We start from the raw sequence: 15368 nt of genomic DNA, 5'->3' as shown, positions 1-15368 counted from the left end.
TCAGTATCCCATAAATAAGCACTTGGTTTATTAGAGTCAAAAAATTTCTCTCGGTAAATGTTTTGACATAAGTGTTGAAACCCCAAATCTTAAGCTAGGCTTCTTACTTAAATTATGTTTGTAGTTACCCTAAGAATCAAATACAAGTTTCCTAGTTCCAATAACAGCCCAGAGGGCAAAGAAAAAATATATGATTCTACAATAATATTCACAACCTGTGTTGTTGCCCACAAGTAGTATGCCTCTCGTGCAACGAGTTTCCTTGATCCCTCAAGCCTCTGCATAACTGTACATATACGAGCACCACATTTAGCATCGAATACCTATGATATAGATTTAGAGAGAGTGAGATTCACTTCTATCACATTAAGATTTAAAATAGAAACATTAGAGATTTTTTCTTCTTCACCTCTGCAAGGTATTCTTTATAATTGCATGATTGCATCTCTAGTGCCTTGCTTCCCGCAATGGAAAGCATGACATCAAACCTTCCTTGGCTTTAGGTGTCTTGAGTTTCTTCTTTTGACACCAATGAATGGACGAACAAACAGTCCCTTACATTTAGGCTTGGACTTCCACTTCTACCTTTTGTAGCTCTGTACACCAGAAGAACCTTGCCCTTGAACTTCATCGAAATTTCAAGCTTTAACTTCTCTCAACATCAACAAACATCTCCGAAGATGAATTTGGTTTAAATTATCATGCATCACTTTAATTACAAAGAATAAAATAAAATTTAATGTTATTTGTAGAATACTTATTTTGGAGAAACAATTTTTTTTAAAAATTTTTAACCCTAAAATCACATAAAATCTCATACTTCTAAGATAATCATATTTTGGATTATATCCTTATTTACTGATGTGACGGACATACTCTATTATTTAAAATCATTCATTATTTGAATCAAATGGAATTAAATAATATAATCTTAGATAGATAATTATTAATTATCAATAATTACCTTTAACCAAACATAGAGTTTTATCCATCTTTATCATGGTGCATAGTAGTGAGGAAGGGGTCGCGAGGATAAGTTAATTTGTAGCTCATCAACCATCATGAAATTTAACTTTGAGGGCGCGTTTGGTTCAGGGTTATTCTTGATAACCTTGGTTATCCATCCAAGGTTATCAAGGATAACCTTGTTTGGTTTAAGTAATTGATGATTCCTAAGTCATGATGCATGCCTGACACATCAGCAATTTGGGCATATAACCCGGAATCACAAAACCTAAGAAAAGTGGGGTTTTCCTTGATTCCGGGGTTAATAAAAATTTTAAGACAAAATTATCCTTCATTATTTACTGTTTGAGACAAAAATAACCCTAAAGATCTATCAAATTTCAATCTACTGTTTAGACAATATCCTCTCCGATTTTCCTGCTGCACCGCCTCCGCGCAGGCTAACAACGCGTGGACAAGGCGGATCCCAACCTCCTGCGTGTCGACTACTACCACCGGCAGAGGGGGCGCAACTGAGGTCGCCGCATCCGTCGTCGAGGACGACGATGAGGGAGGCGAGCTGCAGAACTTGATCCTTTTCGAATCCCTCGGCGACGACGCGACATCCAATTGGGAATCAGAGCCAAAGGCGAATCACCCTGTTGCACACTCGGCGGGGGGAGCAGGGACTGGCATCTGCTCATAAACTTCCGCCGATGCGCACCGCGTGACAAGGGGAAGCTCGAGGAAGCGATTCCGCCGGTCGAGGGAAGAGGAATCGTCGAAACGCGGCGGCAGCGAGAGTGGGGGAGGAGGTGCGTTAAGCTCGGAGAGGATGTTGTCCACCCAAGTCGAGATATCCGAAGGATTGTAGTGAACGGTGTCAACTGCAAGGTGGGAAAGCAGAGCGTAGTCGCTGGCCACGATGTCGGTTCCCATGGCCATCTCCGCCTGCTCCAGCTTTTGCGCGACGTCCGCCATGTCCGATGATCGGACCTTGTATCCCAGCGCCGCCATGTCCGATGACCGGACCTTCTCCTGCTCTCCTCCTTCAACCGCCCCGCCGTATCAGTCCCCTTGGTGCTCCCGCTTCATACTGCCAGATTCGATCTGCACCAGCTCCGCAAAACTTTCTGCTGGTATTTTTATTATACGAAAGTTCGTCACAGTCTGGTCCGCTGAGAACACTGTGAAAAACGCAAGAACACTTCTCCCATCTGTCCGTCTCCATGTATAGCGAGCTGGAATCCTCTTCGATTAAATTAATTCCATCATAAAAATCTAATCTTTATCTATTAGTTGGAACAGGATCAGGCACAGGGAACATAAAATAATAAACAAAAAATCTATATATATATATATATATTAATAATATAATATTATCATTATTAAATCAAGGGTAATATGGTAAAATATCACGTTAGGTTATATACTCAAACCTCCAAACAAATAAGATTTTCCTGGATTACCTAAATTGAACCAAACAACCAATGGTTATGTTTCATTCCCTATAACCTTGGTTATGTGATTACTTGGTAATCACATAACTAAGGTTATGTGTCATAACTTGAACTAAACGCGCCCTGAAGGTATATGCAGGCTATCATTCTGGTTACATGCTTCTCGGAAGATCTATAATTGATCATCCAACTCCTCAACAAGACAAGAAGCCTCGTATCATTCCAAAAGAATGTATATTTTTTCTCATACAAATCCTTATGCTTAGCCAATATCTCATAGGCATCACGGGGCCTTAGCTCTAGAGTCATGGTGGTTAGAATGATATACTACACTTGATCGGCTTTTGACTGAGAGGGGGATCTATCATATATAATCTCTTGTGACCAAGGACAATCTTCAGGTTTATTTCCCTAACAAAAAAAGTTTATGCCATTAAACACGCCATTGCCCTCAATGATAGCCAACAACCTATCATAACAGAAAGTAAATTTAAGTGCCCCAGACTTAATATGGTGGTAAGAGATATAGTACATCCCGAGGGTAACTACAATGTTAGGTTTACAAAACCCAAGAAGCTGAGTTTTGTGAACCCAGCAATAAGGATAGTGGATTTTTAAAAGCCAACATAATTTCTTTTTTTAAAAAAAATATTTAGTGGCCCACCCCCCATGCGGTGGCTATTGGCTAACGCCCACTTCATTTTTTTTTAATTTTTTTTTTTTAAAAAATATACAAATTTGTATCAAAATCAAACCGGCCAAATGTTTTTTAAATGTGTAAAATAGCTAGAAACGGCTAATTTTTATTAAAAATTATTAAATAAAACTAATATATATTATTAATAAATTAATTAATATGTATATTATAAATATAAACTTATGGCAGTATATAAATGAATATTATAAATAAAGATAGTAAATAGAAAATGTAGATAATGATGTGTAAATTAATGAGACATAATATGAAGTTACTTTTTTGGTTTATGTTGTGGGAAGAGGTTTATAAAAGTTATGAATTTTTTATTTTTGATATGATACAGTAGGTCCCATAATGAAGTTGGGTTTATAGGTGAAGACTTGTGGTTACCTTAAGCAACCAAAATTTAATTTCTACACAAACACACCTATGACGATTGACCTACTAGTGAGACTGGGTCGCCATGTTAGGAGTGACTATACTTCCTAAGTTTATTTAGTAGGCGGAATGTCGCCATATTAGGAGCCACCATGCTTCTTAGGTTTATTTGGTGGGCGGAATATAGGATCAAACCATCCATTCTAAGATTAGTCAGCTCCTAAGAACTAGATAACCGGTTACAAAAAAAAGGAGTAAATTGCACCAATGTGAGATCGTATGAATTATAATTCAAAGGCTTCATCTCACTATTTTTTGAATTTCCAACTCAATTGAAAACAGAATAATATAACATCCTATCTTCTCATGCCTCATACCTTGACATTTGCCAACAAGGTAGTACTAGGTTAATTAAGTAGGTACTTGCTACCGATTATATCATATGTAACTGATGGTCTTTTTTTCCGCTTGCTTGGCCTCCTCCTCTACAGAATGCGAGATCAGTTTCCCACCTGGTGAGATTCAAGCACCCTGAGATGTAATACGGATTAGAGCTTGAGTCGGCTTGCCGGCATGACTCTTCTAACTCTCAAGTCAGTTATCGATCAAAGAAAGAATGAAGAAGAAGAAGAAAGCTAATGGGAAGGAGTCACCTCCGCTTGTGAGAAGAAGAGAATCAACTTGTATGTGCCTTGCCTCTCCTAGTGCTTATATAGCTATCAGAAAGGTATCTCTACGTCAGAACCTTCGCGTCCTTCCCACTTTCTCCTATATGAGCGAAGACACAATCTCTGACAATTTGTTACTCATTTATCCATTCATCGATTGCCATGTGTTGAGAAGAAAAAATCAAGAGAACCATTCACTACTTGCCTATCCACTTAATGATTGCCACGTATTCACAACTAGAAGCTTTGGAGACTTCGTTGCTCTGTATAACTCAACTACTTGCTTAGTGAGATTTATTTGTATTACTCTGGAGAACTTGAGTATATTGTTTGGAGACATTTGGTGATATTCTTCGAGAGAATAGACTAATTTCAAGAACATTATATCTCGTATGTACTGTAGATTACTGTAGCATTCAAAATTGGGTTTGCTCAGGGAGATGAGGTTGATTTTTTGATGAACTGTAGCGTAATAACATTGTAGCAGTTACTGTGGCAACATTGTTACTATAGCAGAGTTACTATATCAGTCGAGCAATATATTGTCTAGGAAAATAATTTGATGGTTATAGAATATTGTAGCGCTGTCACTATAGCAATATTACCGTAGCAACCATGCAATGTTATTGTTGCAATCGAGCAATGGATTAGACAAGAGAGTTATCTCACTTGTGGAGTAAGGCACTGAAGCAACGTTATTGTAGCAACCGAGCAATGTTGTTGTAGTAGCTGAGCAATAGATTGCTTGGGAGAACAATATGATTTGTGGAGTAAGATACTGCAACATGAGTATTGTAGTAGTATTACTATAGTAGAGTATTGTAGGAATGTAAGGTACTATAGCAACGTTAGCATAGTAGATTTATGTAACAACCAAGCAATGTTACTATAGCAGAGTACTCTGTAGCAGAGTTACTGTAGCAATGTAAGGTATTGTAACAACGTTGTTGTAGCAGAGTTACTCTTGCAACTGAGCAATATTAATGTAGCAGTCGGGAAATGGATTGCTCGGGAGAACAATATGACTTGTGGAGTAAAATACTGCACCATGAGTACTATAAGGTGTTACTGGAGACGAAGGGTTCCCCTTCGTTACTCCATTTGCTGTAAACGCCAAGGAGACGAAGGGGCGTTCTTTCCCCTTCGTCTTCCTCAGGCTTCCTATAAAAGCAGTGTCCAAGCACATATCCAAAGGATAAGAGGTGTGCGAGTGAAGCGGAGGTGACCAGAGAGTTTTGGGAGGTGATCAGCGAGCAGAGGAGAATGCCCAAAGGCCGGGATTTGGTTCGTGAAAGAGTTCGAGGAGGTTCCGTGAGGTGATCTTCTCGGCGACAGCAGCAACGACGTCTCCGGCGGTTCTTCGACGATTTCTTCGGGAGATCACTGTGAGTGGTTACCGCATTATTTTGTTTCTGTTTCATGCTCTCAAAACTATCAACAATGGTATCAGAGCATGCATGGTTTTGAAAGCATGGAAATCGACGCAAAAAAGCTCGCGTTTTTTCTTCTTCTGTCGCGAAGAAGAAGATGAACAGTAACATTGTTCATCAATTGAAATTTCATTTCAATCGATCCAAGATCGCGAACACTGCTGCTTTTGATGAAGCACAGTGTTGAATCAATTCAACACTGTGCATGAATCGATTAACCGAGCTGAATCGATTCTTCAATCGATTGAAGAGAAAAAACGGAATGAACAGTGCTCATTTTTACGAAGCACAGTGACTTCCTTTTCTTGCATGCGAAAAAAAAACACTGAATCGATTCATGAATCGATTAAAGACATGAACAGTAATTTTTTTTGGAGCATAGTGAATCATGCGAAAAAAAAAATGTTAATTAATGATACATTATTTTTTTTGCATGAAAAAAAAACGTTAACTTTTGTTTAAATTTTAATTAAATATATTTATTAATTAATTAAAAACATGCTGAAATGTATGATTAATTAATAAATAAATATTTAATTAATTTATGGTTCAATTTACTATAAATGGAATCAGACCAACTTGGCCGATCAAACCCAAGTCTGGTTTAAATTATTAATTAATTTAAGCAGACCAAATTGATTCAATGATATCAAGATCTAGTTCAAATTATTTGTTGGTTTAACCAGTTCGTTTATTATTGAATTAATTGGGGTGCCTTTGATTACAGAAGTTGGGTTGATCAAATATGACCGGATTAGTTCTGTTGTGTCAGATTTGATCAATAAAATTAGATTTGTTTTAATGGGTCAGACTTAATCCAATGGGCATTGGATGAATCAAACAGACCTAAGTTTGATCAATAAGTCTGAGATTGACTCAAATGAGCTTAAACGATAACAGAACATAGGTCCAATTAGATTAGTTCTAATGAGGACAATAAACTAAACTTAAGATCCGGACTCCTGATTGACAGGTCCAATGGGTCAATCGACTTAAACTCCTAAAAATTAAGAAGATTTGTTTTTCTTGATTTATAATGATGGTATTATGCCTGTATGAATTGAATTAAACTGGTTTTGTACTGACTTATTTGAATTCAATTTTTCAGATGACACGGACTATTACCACATTGACTCGTCGTGAAGTGCGGCAAAACCAGCTCTGAGAGGAGATTCAGGAGAGAGAGTATAAGTCTGCTTATGGAGTCGACGGACATGTTAGACGGCTGGATAGACTATTTTAGAAACTTGAGCAAGAAGAGTTTATAGTCCTGGACAGTTATAGGATCTGGCCATTAATGCATTCATTGCCAAAGTATCCCAGGATAATAGCAGACTATGTATGGGGGTGTCATGAAGGGCGCGTCACATATTCAGTACTGTGTGAGGAACTACTTCACCATATGGGTGAAGAAGAGCCTGAAGAGTCCAAAGAGGACCAGGAGATGCTCGAGGAAGATCCAGAAATGGATCTGATGGAGAATCCTGAAGCTGCCCCATCTGAGATTATCCCAAATGAGTCCAGGTTAATAAGGATAGTGTTGGCTGCTATACTAGTGTTTGTCCTAGTGGCAGCAGTGCTGGCTTATCTAGTTTACTAGTGTTCTGTTTACTGTCATTATGTACGAACAGTGTAAGCTCATCTAGTTTTTGAGTCATGTAATAATTTTTGTCGTTATGTACAAACAGAATTAAATAATGAAAAGTTATGTTATATGTTAACAAACTTGGAAATGATTAGTTCATTTCATGACATGATTAGTTCATGTGAATATGATTTGTTCATATAAAAAATGATTAGTTCATTTTAATAATGATTCGTTCATTAGATGGGATGCATGTAATATGATTGATCAGTGTTGATTAGATTAGAACATACAAATGATGAGTGGAAACAATGTTATCACTTGATTTTGTAAACTAATTCTAATTTACACTGAGTCAATAATTGATTGCACATATATGAATTACACTGAAATAATAAATAATTTGTTTATTTATGTAGATCATGACAACTAAAAATATCATAGTTGAACTCAATAAGGGTGAGAAATTATATGAGGATAACTATAAAATTTGACACCTCAAGATACAATACGTTCTTGAAGAACAAGAAGTTCTAGAGGATGTAAATCAAATCATGGAAGAACCAGCTGATGGTTCTACAGCACAACACAGACGTGACCTTGATGTCTATAAGACATGGAAAAGGAATGACTCCATTGCTAAGGGTATATTGATTAGTTCAATGGTGAATGACCTAGTATTTGAATATGAGCCATTACCATCGGCTCATGCTGTCTGGGTAGCCCCTTAGAGAGAAGTATAGTGGAGTCAGTCTGAGTAAGCTCCGTCAGCTAACTATTAAGTTTGATAGCTATAAAAAGCGCTCGAATGTTACCATGGCCCAACATCTCAGGGAGATGTGTAACATGATTCGAGAGCTTAAGACTGTTGGTTATGCGTTGACCAATGAACAACAGGTTTAGGCAGTCATTCGTTCCTTTCTTGATTCTTGGGAAACGATGAAACAGAATCTGTCCCATAGTAAGAGTATCAAGATTTTCACTGATGTCTCACGCCATGTTGAACTTGAGGCGGAGAGGATTGAATCCGTAAGGATTTCTGGTCAAGCTTTTGTAGCTGAAGGTTCTGGTTCCAAGAATAAGAACAAATAGTTCAGGAAAGGAAAGGGAAAAGGAAAGGAGGCTAATGCTGTTGCTGCGAAAAACTAAATCAAGAAGAAAGGAAAGAAATATAGACAAAAACCTAAGAGTAGGTTGACTTGCTTCAACTGTGGCAAGAAGGGTCATTTTGCTCGGGATTGTACTGAGCCTAAAAAGGTAGATCCATTTTTGTTTTCTTTCCATGAGCAATATGTTGCAAGTACAGTGTTGTTAGCTGATTCGTATCCTTTGTGGATTGTAGATTCAGGAGCAACGAACCACGTAGCTCGTGATCGAGCTACATATGTGGAGTACTGTCGGGTGCCAGCTGGCAACAAATGGATATATGTAGGAAACAATGCAAGAATTGAAGTCAAAGGACTTGGCACTTGCAAGCTCAACCTGCGTGGTGGAGGCACCTTGTTTCTACATGATGTCTTGTATGCTCCTAAGATTTGACGGAATCTGGTTTCCGTTATTTGTCTTCTTGATTTAGGTTACAATGTAAATTTTTATAATCGTTGTGTGGAACTTCGAATTAACTCTGTGTTAATTGGGTATGATTTTGTAACAAATGGTTTTATGGTTCTTGATGTAGAAGCAAATAATAATTATGGTTGTTTTTCAAACATTGCTCTTACCAGTAATGCTGATGTTAATGATGAAATTTGGCATGCTAGATTGGGACATATATGATAAGAACGAATGAATAGATTAGCTAAGGAGGGTCTATTAGGCACTTATGCTAAGATTAACTTGTCTATATGTGAGCATTGTCTTGCGAGAAATGTTAGAGTGTATACTAAAAGTCTAGCTTTTGTAAACATTTATTTTTGAAATAAAAGAATCACATTGGTCAAATGTCTACATTTATTTGCTAACTGTAGTTGTTCAATTAATTTATATTGTAGATAACATAGTGTGTGGTGTCACACACAGAAGATCATGTTATCAGTTCTTTATAAATTATAAACAGTTCCTCATGACTAAGATGGAAAGGAACAAACCGTTGGAATAGTCATTGTGTAATTAGGTATTAGTTTATCTTGACTAATAAATTACACTAGTACACTCTTAGTGTATTGAGTAGGACCATCTAAGGTAAGTTCTTTTTATACTGACTTAATAAAAGAACAAGATCTTAGTTATTATGGAAGTGTGTGCTCTTAATCCTAATATAATAACAAGCACATATATTTAGTATTTCTTTATTTGACTTATCAAAGGGTGAGATTTAGCTCGATAAATCAATATGCCCGATAAGTTGGGAAATGATATTATTTATAGTGTGTGTTGTTGATTATAGAAGGAAACTGTGTCCTAGTCATTAGGTTGAGAATGTCCCCAAGAGGAGCTCATAAGGATTGTCATGTTAAACCCTGTAGGTGCACTTAGTCTGACATGATGATGAGGTTGAGTGGTACTACTCTTGGACTAAGATATTAATTAAAGTGAGTTGTCAGTAACTCAATTAAATTAATGGACATTCGATATCTTAAACACAGGGAGACTAACACACTCATGATAAGTAGGAGCCCATAATATAATTTGGGATTGGTGTGGTAATCAATAATAACTCTCTAGTGGAATGAGTTATTATTGATGAACTTGAGTTGTGTGTTCGGGGCGAACATGGGATACTTGAGCTCGTCGAGAGGCCAAAACTAATTTCTCCTCTAGGTCCCTATTGTAGCCTCATTAATACCTCATGTCCACCCATGAAAAGTCATCTTGGTGTCCAAGAAGGGGGCCGACCCAAGGCTTGGTGACCAAGCCAAGGGTCGGCTACTATCTTCTCAAAGAGAGCCGGCCCTTTGCTTGGTGCCCTAGCAAGAAGGGGTCGGCCACCATAATCCAAATAAGGAGGAGTGTTTTGAATTTTTAAAATCTTCTCTTTGTAGATAACTACAAGATTTAAAAGAAGGATTTTAAATTTACAAAACTTTCCTTAATTGAATTAGGCCACATGGTTTAAAAGAAAGTTTAAAAGTTTTAAAATTTTCCTTTTTTAACCATCCTCATGGTTTTGAAAAAAAGGAAGGGAGTTTTAAATTTGAAACTTTCTATTTTTGTAACCATGCTAAAAAAGGAAATTTTAGAAGAGAAGTTTTAAATTTTAAAACTTGGTTTTAATTTTTAAAACTTTTCTTTTTTAACATCCACATTAGGAAATTAAAAGAGAGCTTGTAAAATTTTATAAGAGCTTTCCTTCTTTGCTTATAAAATTTTTACAAAGATTATTTTCCTTCTTTTAAGGGCCGACCACCCTTGCTTGGTGCCCAAGCAAGGGGTCGGCCAATCAATCAATTAAAGGAGAAAAGGAAAAAATAAAAGGGGAAAAGGAAAAACAAGAGGAAGATTTTAATTTTTACAAAAATCTTTCCTTATTTGCCTTGGGCAAGTATTATAAAAGTAAGGGAGGAGAGGCCTCATGATGGATCAATTCTTATTCTCTTGTTGGAGCTCTCTCTTGTGGCCGACCCTCTCTCTTTCCTTTCCCCTTGCTCTCTTTTGTTCCTTGGTGGTGGTGGTGGCCGAATACTAGAGAAGGAGGAGGAGTTTTGGGTGGTGTTCATCTTGTAGGATCGTCGGCCACACGACGTCCGAGAGGAGGCCAGGAATATGACAGATGATCTCGAGGTTATTAGCATACAAAGAAGAGGTATAACTAGTAATTATTTTTCGCATCATGCTAGTTCTTCTTTGTATGAATTCCAAACACAAGAGACATATGATTCTAGAGTTTCGAATTTGTGATTCGAGTTTGTGTTTTTTTTGTTTTTCGAATTTGTGATTCGATTGTTCTTTTTGGTTAAACCTAGAGTTATATAAGAAAATTAAATATTAGCTTTCCTTAAAAGGGTTTGTCTAGGCGGTGGTGGATGATCCCATACCCAAGAAGGAATAGTGCCTCGCCATGCAGTCTTGAAAGCCAATTTTGGAAATTAATATTTAATTGAATTTATAACATAGGTGGATTTGGATCAATAATGTTAAGTATCGTTTGCGATCCAAATCTAAATCATTAAGAATAGATAAGTTAAATTTGGAATCAATAATGTTAAGTTCCGTTTGCGATTCTTAATTTAATTTCTAAAGAACACAATATGTTGTTTAGGAAAGGTTCGACACTTGTACAAAATTTTTGTACAGTGGAACTGATACGATCTTCCTAGGACCAACCAACAAGAAAGACGACTAGAAAACCATTTGGTAAGACTATTAGGGCTGAATCACCATTGCAATTAATTCATTCGGATATTTGTAGTCCAATGAATATGAAGGCTAGAAATGGGAGTTCTTATTTCATTACATTTATCGATGACTTCACACGTTTTGATCATGTATATTTGATTTCTCACAAATCTAAAGCATTGGATTGCTTTATTCGTTACTTGAACGAAGTTGAGAGTCAATTGGAATGTAAGGTTAAAACCTTACGCACTGACCGTGGAGGAGAATATTTGTCTAATTAGTTTAAGACAATGTGTAATGAGAAAGGGATTATTAGACAGCTAACTATCCCTGGAACTCCACAGTAAAATGGGGTTGCTGAAAGAAGAAATAGGACTCTTCTTGAAATGGTTAGGTCTATGAGGACGCAGGCTAATTTGCTAATCTCCTATTGGGGAGATGCATTATTAGTTATGACCTATATATTTAACAAAGTGCCTTCAAAGTCAGTTCCATCTACCCACATGAACTTTGGACAGGCAGAAAGTCGGATTTAAGTAATCTGAGACCTTGGGGGTCAGCTGCCTACGTTCATGATAAGACTCACGAATATGAAAAATGATGACCTAGAGGTAAGAAATGTATCTTTATAAGGTACTCTGAGACTTTTAAGGGTTATGTTTTTATTGGTAAGCGACAAGATGGAACCATCTCTGAAATAGAGTCAAGAGATGCTACTTTTCTTGAAACTGAGTTCCCAACACGAGATGAAGTTGATAAAACAATTCCTCTATATGAGATAGAGGAGGAGGATAATGTTCCTTTATCAACAAATCAAGAGATGCTTGAATCTAGTCAACCGAGTGGGAGTAATTTGCCACTGAATAAGTCAGTTTCTCAACAGTCTAACTTTCAAAGAAGTAGTCGTCAGATTATTCCTCGGAGAAGGTTTGATATTGAGAATGAGGCATTGATGGTTCTCCCAATTGATGATGAGGAACCTCGAACAGTTGAGGAAGCTTTGAGAAGCTCAGTTAGAAAAGAATGGAAAGTTGCAATGGATGAAAAAACGGAGTCAATGAGAAAGAATCAAGTTTGAGATTTAGTCAATCTTCCTCCGGGCCGAAGGGTTATTGGGAATAAGTGGATTCTCAAAATAAAGAGGAAAGCAAATGGATCGATTAATCGATACAAAGCTCGATTGGTTGCAAAAAGATATATCCAAATGGAGGGTATTGACTTTGAAGAGACATTCTCCCCAGTTGTGAAGTTTGTATCAATACATGTCATCCTAGCTATAGTAGCACAATATGACATGGAATTACATCAGATGGATGTAAAAATGACTTTCCTTAATAGAAATCTTGACGAAGAAATCTATATGGTACAACCAGAAGGTTATGTTGCTGAAGGCCAAGAGAAAAGAGTATGTAGACTTCGGAAGTCTATATATGGGCTAAAGCAAGCGTTAAGACAATGGAACATAAGATTTAATGAAGTAATATTGTCTTATGGTTTCGAAATGGTCAATGAGGATCATTGTATCTACCTAAGAAAGGAAAAAAGGAAAGTTTATCATTTTATCATTATATGTTGATAATATGCTAATAGTTGGAAGCGACATAAAGTGTATGATAGAAGTCAAAAGTTGACTTTCATCACAATTTGACATAATAGATATGGGAGAAGCAGAGTACATCTTAGGAGTGAAGATCGTTAGAGACCTATCAAAGAGGCTTTTGGATTTATCTCAAGAAGCTTATATCACTAAGATGCTGCAATACTTCAATATGTCAGATTGCAACATTGAACAGACGCCTATAGCGAAAGGTACTGTCTTGAGCAAAAGTATATATCCCAAGACTCCTGAGGAAATAGCCGAAACGAAGAAGAAACCATATGCCAGTGCTATTGGTAGTTTGATGTACACTATATTGTGTACTCGTCCCGATATAAGCTATACTGTTGGCTTATTTAGTCGTTTCCAGTCAAACCCAGGATCGAGACACTGGAAAGCGGTGAAGAGGATATTCAGATATCTTAAAGGAACAACTGATTATTGCCTTTGTTTCCAAGGATCAGATATGAGGCTAAGTGGCTACTCAGATGCAGATTGGGCAAGGGACCTTGATGACAGAAAATCCACATCTGGCTATGTCTTCTTACTGAATGATGGCGCCATCTCATGGAACAACAAGAAGCAGGCTTGTGTAGCCTTGTCGACAATGAAAGCTGAGTATGTGGCTTGTGCAGCGGCTGTGCAAGAGGCTGTTTGGCTAAGAAGATTCCTGAAGCATCTGAGAATTGCTGAGGACAGTGGGAGTCCTGTTACAGTGTACTGTGATAGTCAAGATGTAATAGCTTTTTCCAAGGATCCCAAATATCACAACAAAGGAAAGCATATAGAAATTAAATATAATTTTGTAAGGGCTATTGTTGACAAGAAAAAGGTGATTCTTGAGTACATCCCTACACGAAATATGCTTGCTGATCATTTTACTAAGCCATTGACTAAAGAGTCATTTCATGGGCATATGAAGTCTTTGGGACTTCGAAGAATGTAACAATTGTAAAGACATTTTGATAAATGAAAAATGTCATGATCTATTCAGTATATATGTCTTGGTTACATTCGAATAAAAGTCTTGATAAGTATATTGGCAGATTGGGATTGGTCCACTCACATGGACAATCATCTCTATTTGTTAAGTACAAATAGAGGTAAGACCATTGCTTATGGGACAACTTATGTAGTTGTGAATAGAGACATACCCATAAGTTAAGGTCGTCTTGATATTTGTGTCAAGATGAGATCATTTGTGTAATTATTGGAGTAAATGCACCCACCATTTACTGAATCTGCTTGAGGTCAGATAAGAATTCATATGTTGAATTCAGGATTAGACATTGGGAATGTCTAGATCGAAATCTGTACGATGTTAAATTTTGGAAAAAACATGTACTCTTTTTGGTAAAGAGAATAACATCATAGCATATGATTCATACCACATGTGCTATGGCGACAAGAAGGGTAGTAGGAGAATGAATCCCTGCTTCTCTACTATGTAAGACCCTTGAGATTATAAGTTAATATCAATTTTACCCTAAGTGACTATTTAGCTGTCTACTTGAAGTTCTGATCAGTGTCTGCTACTTTAACATATTTCCTATTGGTTATGGATGATTCGGTCTATGGAGCATAACTAGGAAAGCGACTGATTAGAATGAATAGATTCTAGCTAAAAAGGAAGATTAAGATTGATTTACATCTGTGACATTTATTCACTAGTACCGGTTATATTTTTAGTTCAGTATATAAAATGTAATTGTGAATAATTTGTTTGATTGGAGATGTTGAACATGCTTTTGACATATGGTCAATATGAGGGATTAGAGATGTTCATAATGATGTAAATAATTTAATCTGGGGTAAAGGCAAGCCATTTATGTCTATGATTCGTTCTATGGACATTTATGTCTCTGATTTGTTCTATGGAGCAGCTAAGTAAGGTGTGACAATCTTCTTAGCAATTGAATGCTCACTGTGCTTGCTGTCGCACGAACCATTATCCTTAATGTATGGAATGGATGTTCTTATTTGGTCTTTGTGACTAAATTTTGCTTAGGTCTTTGTGACTTGATCCTCATAAAGTCTTTGTGACTTATTTGGTTTTTGTGACTAAATTTTGCTCTGGTCTTCGTGACTTGATCCTCATAAAGTCTACGTGACTTATTTAGTCTTTGTGACTAATTTCGCTCTGGTCTTTGTGACATAATCACCTTGTAGTCTATGTGACTGACATGGTCTATGTGACCATATGGATTGACTTGGACGAGTGGGAGATGTAAGGCGTTACTGGAGACAAAGGGTTCCCCTTCGTTACTCCCTTTGCTGTAAACGCCAAGGAGACGAAGGGGCATTCTTTCCCCTTCGTCTTCCTCAGGCTTCCT

The sequence above is a fragment of the Zingiber officinale genome, chromosome 9B (genome assembly GCF_018446385.1).
Source record: "Zingiber officinale cultivar Zhangliang chromosome 9B, Zo_v1.1, whole genome shotgun sequence".
NCBI classification, from domain to species: domain Eukaryota; kingdom Viridiplantae; phylum Streptophyta; class Magnoliopsida; order Zingiberales; family Zingiberaceae; genus Zingiber; species Zingiber officinale.
Note: the sequence above shows the minus strand (reverse complement) of the source record.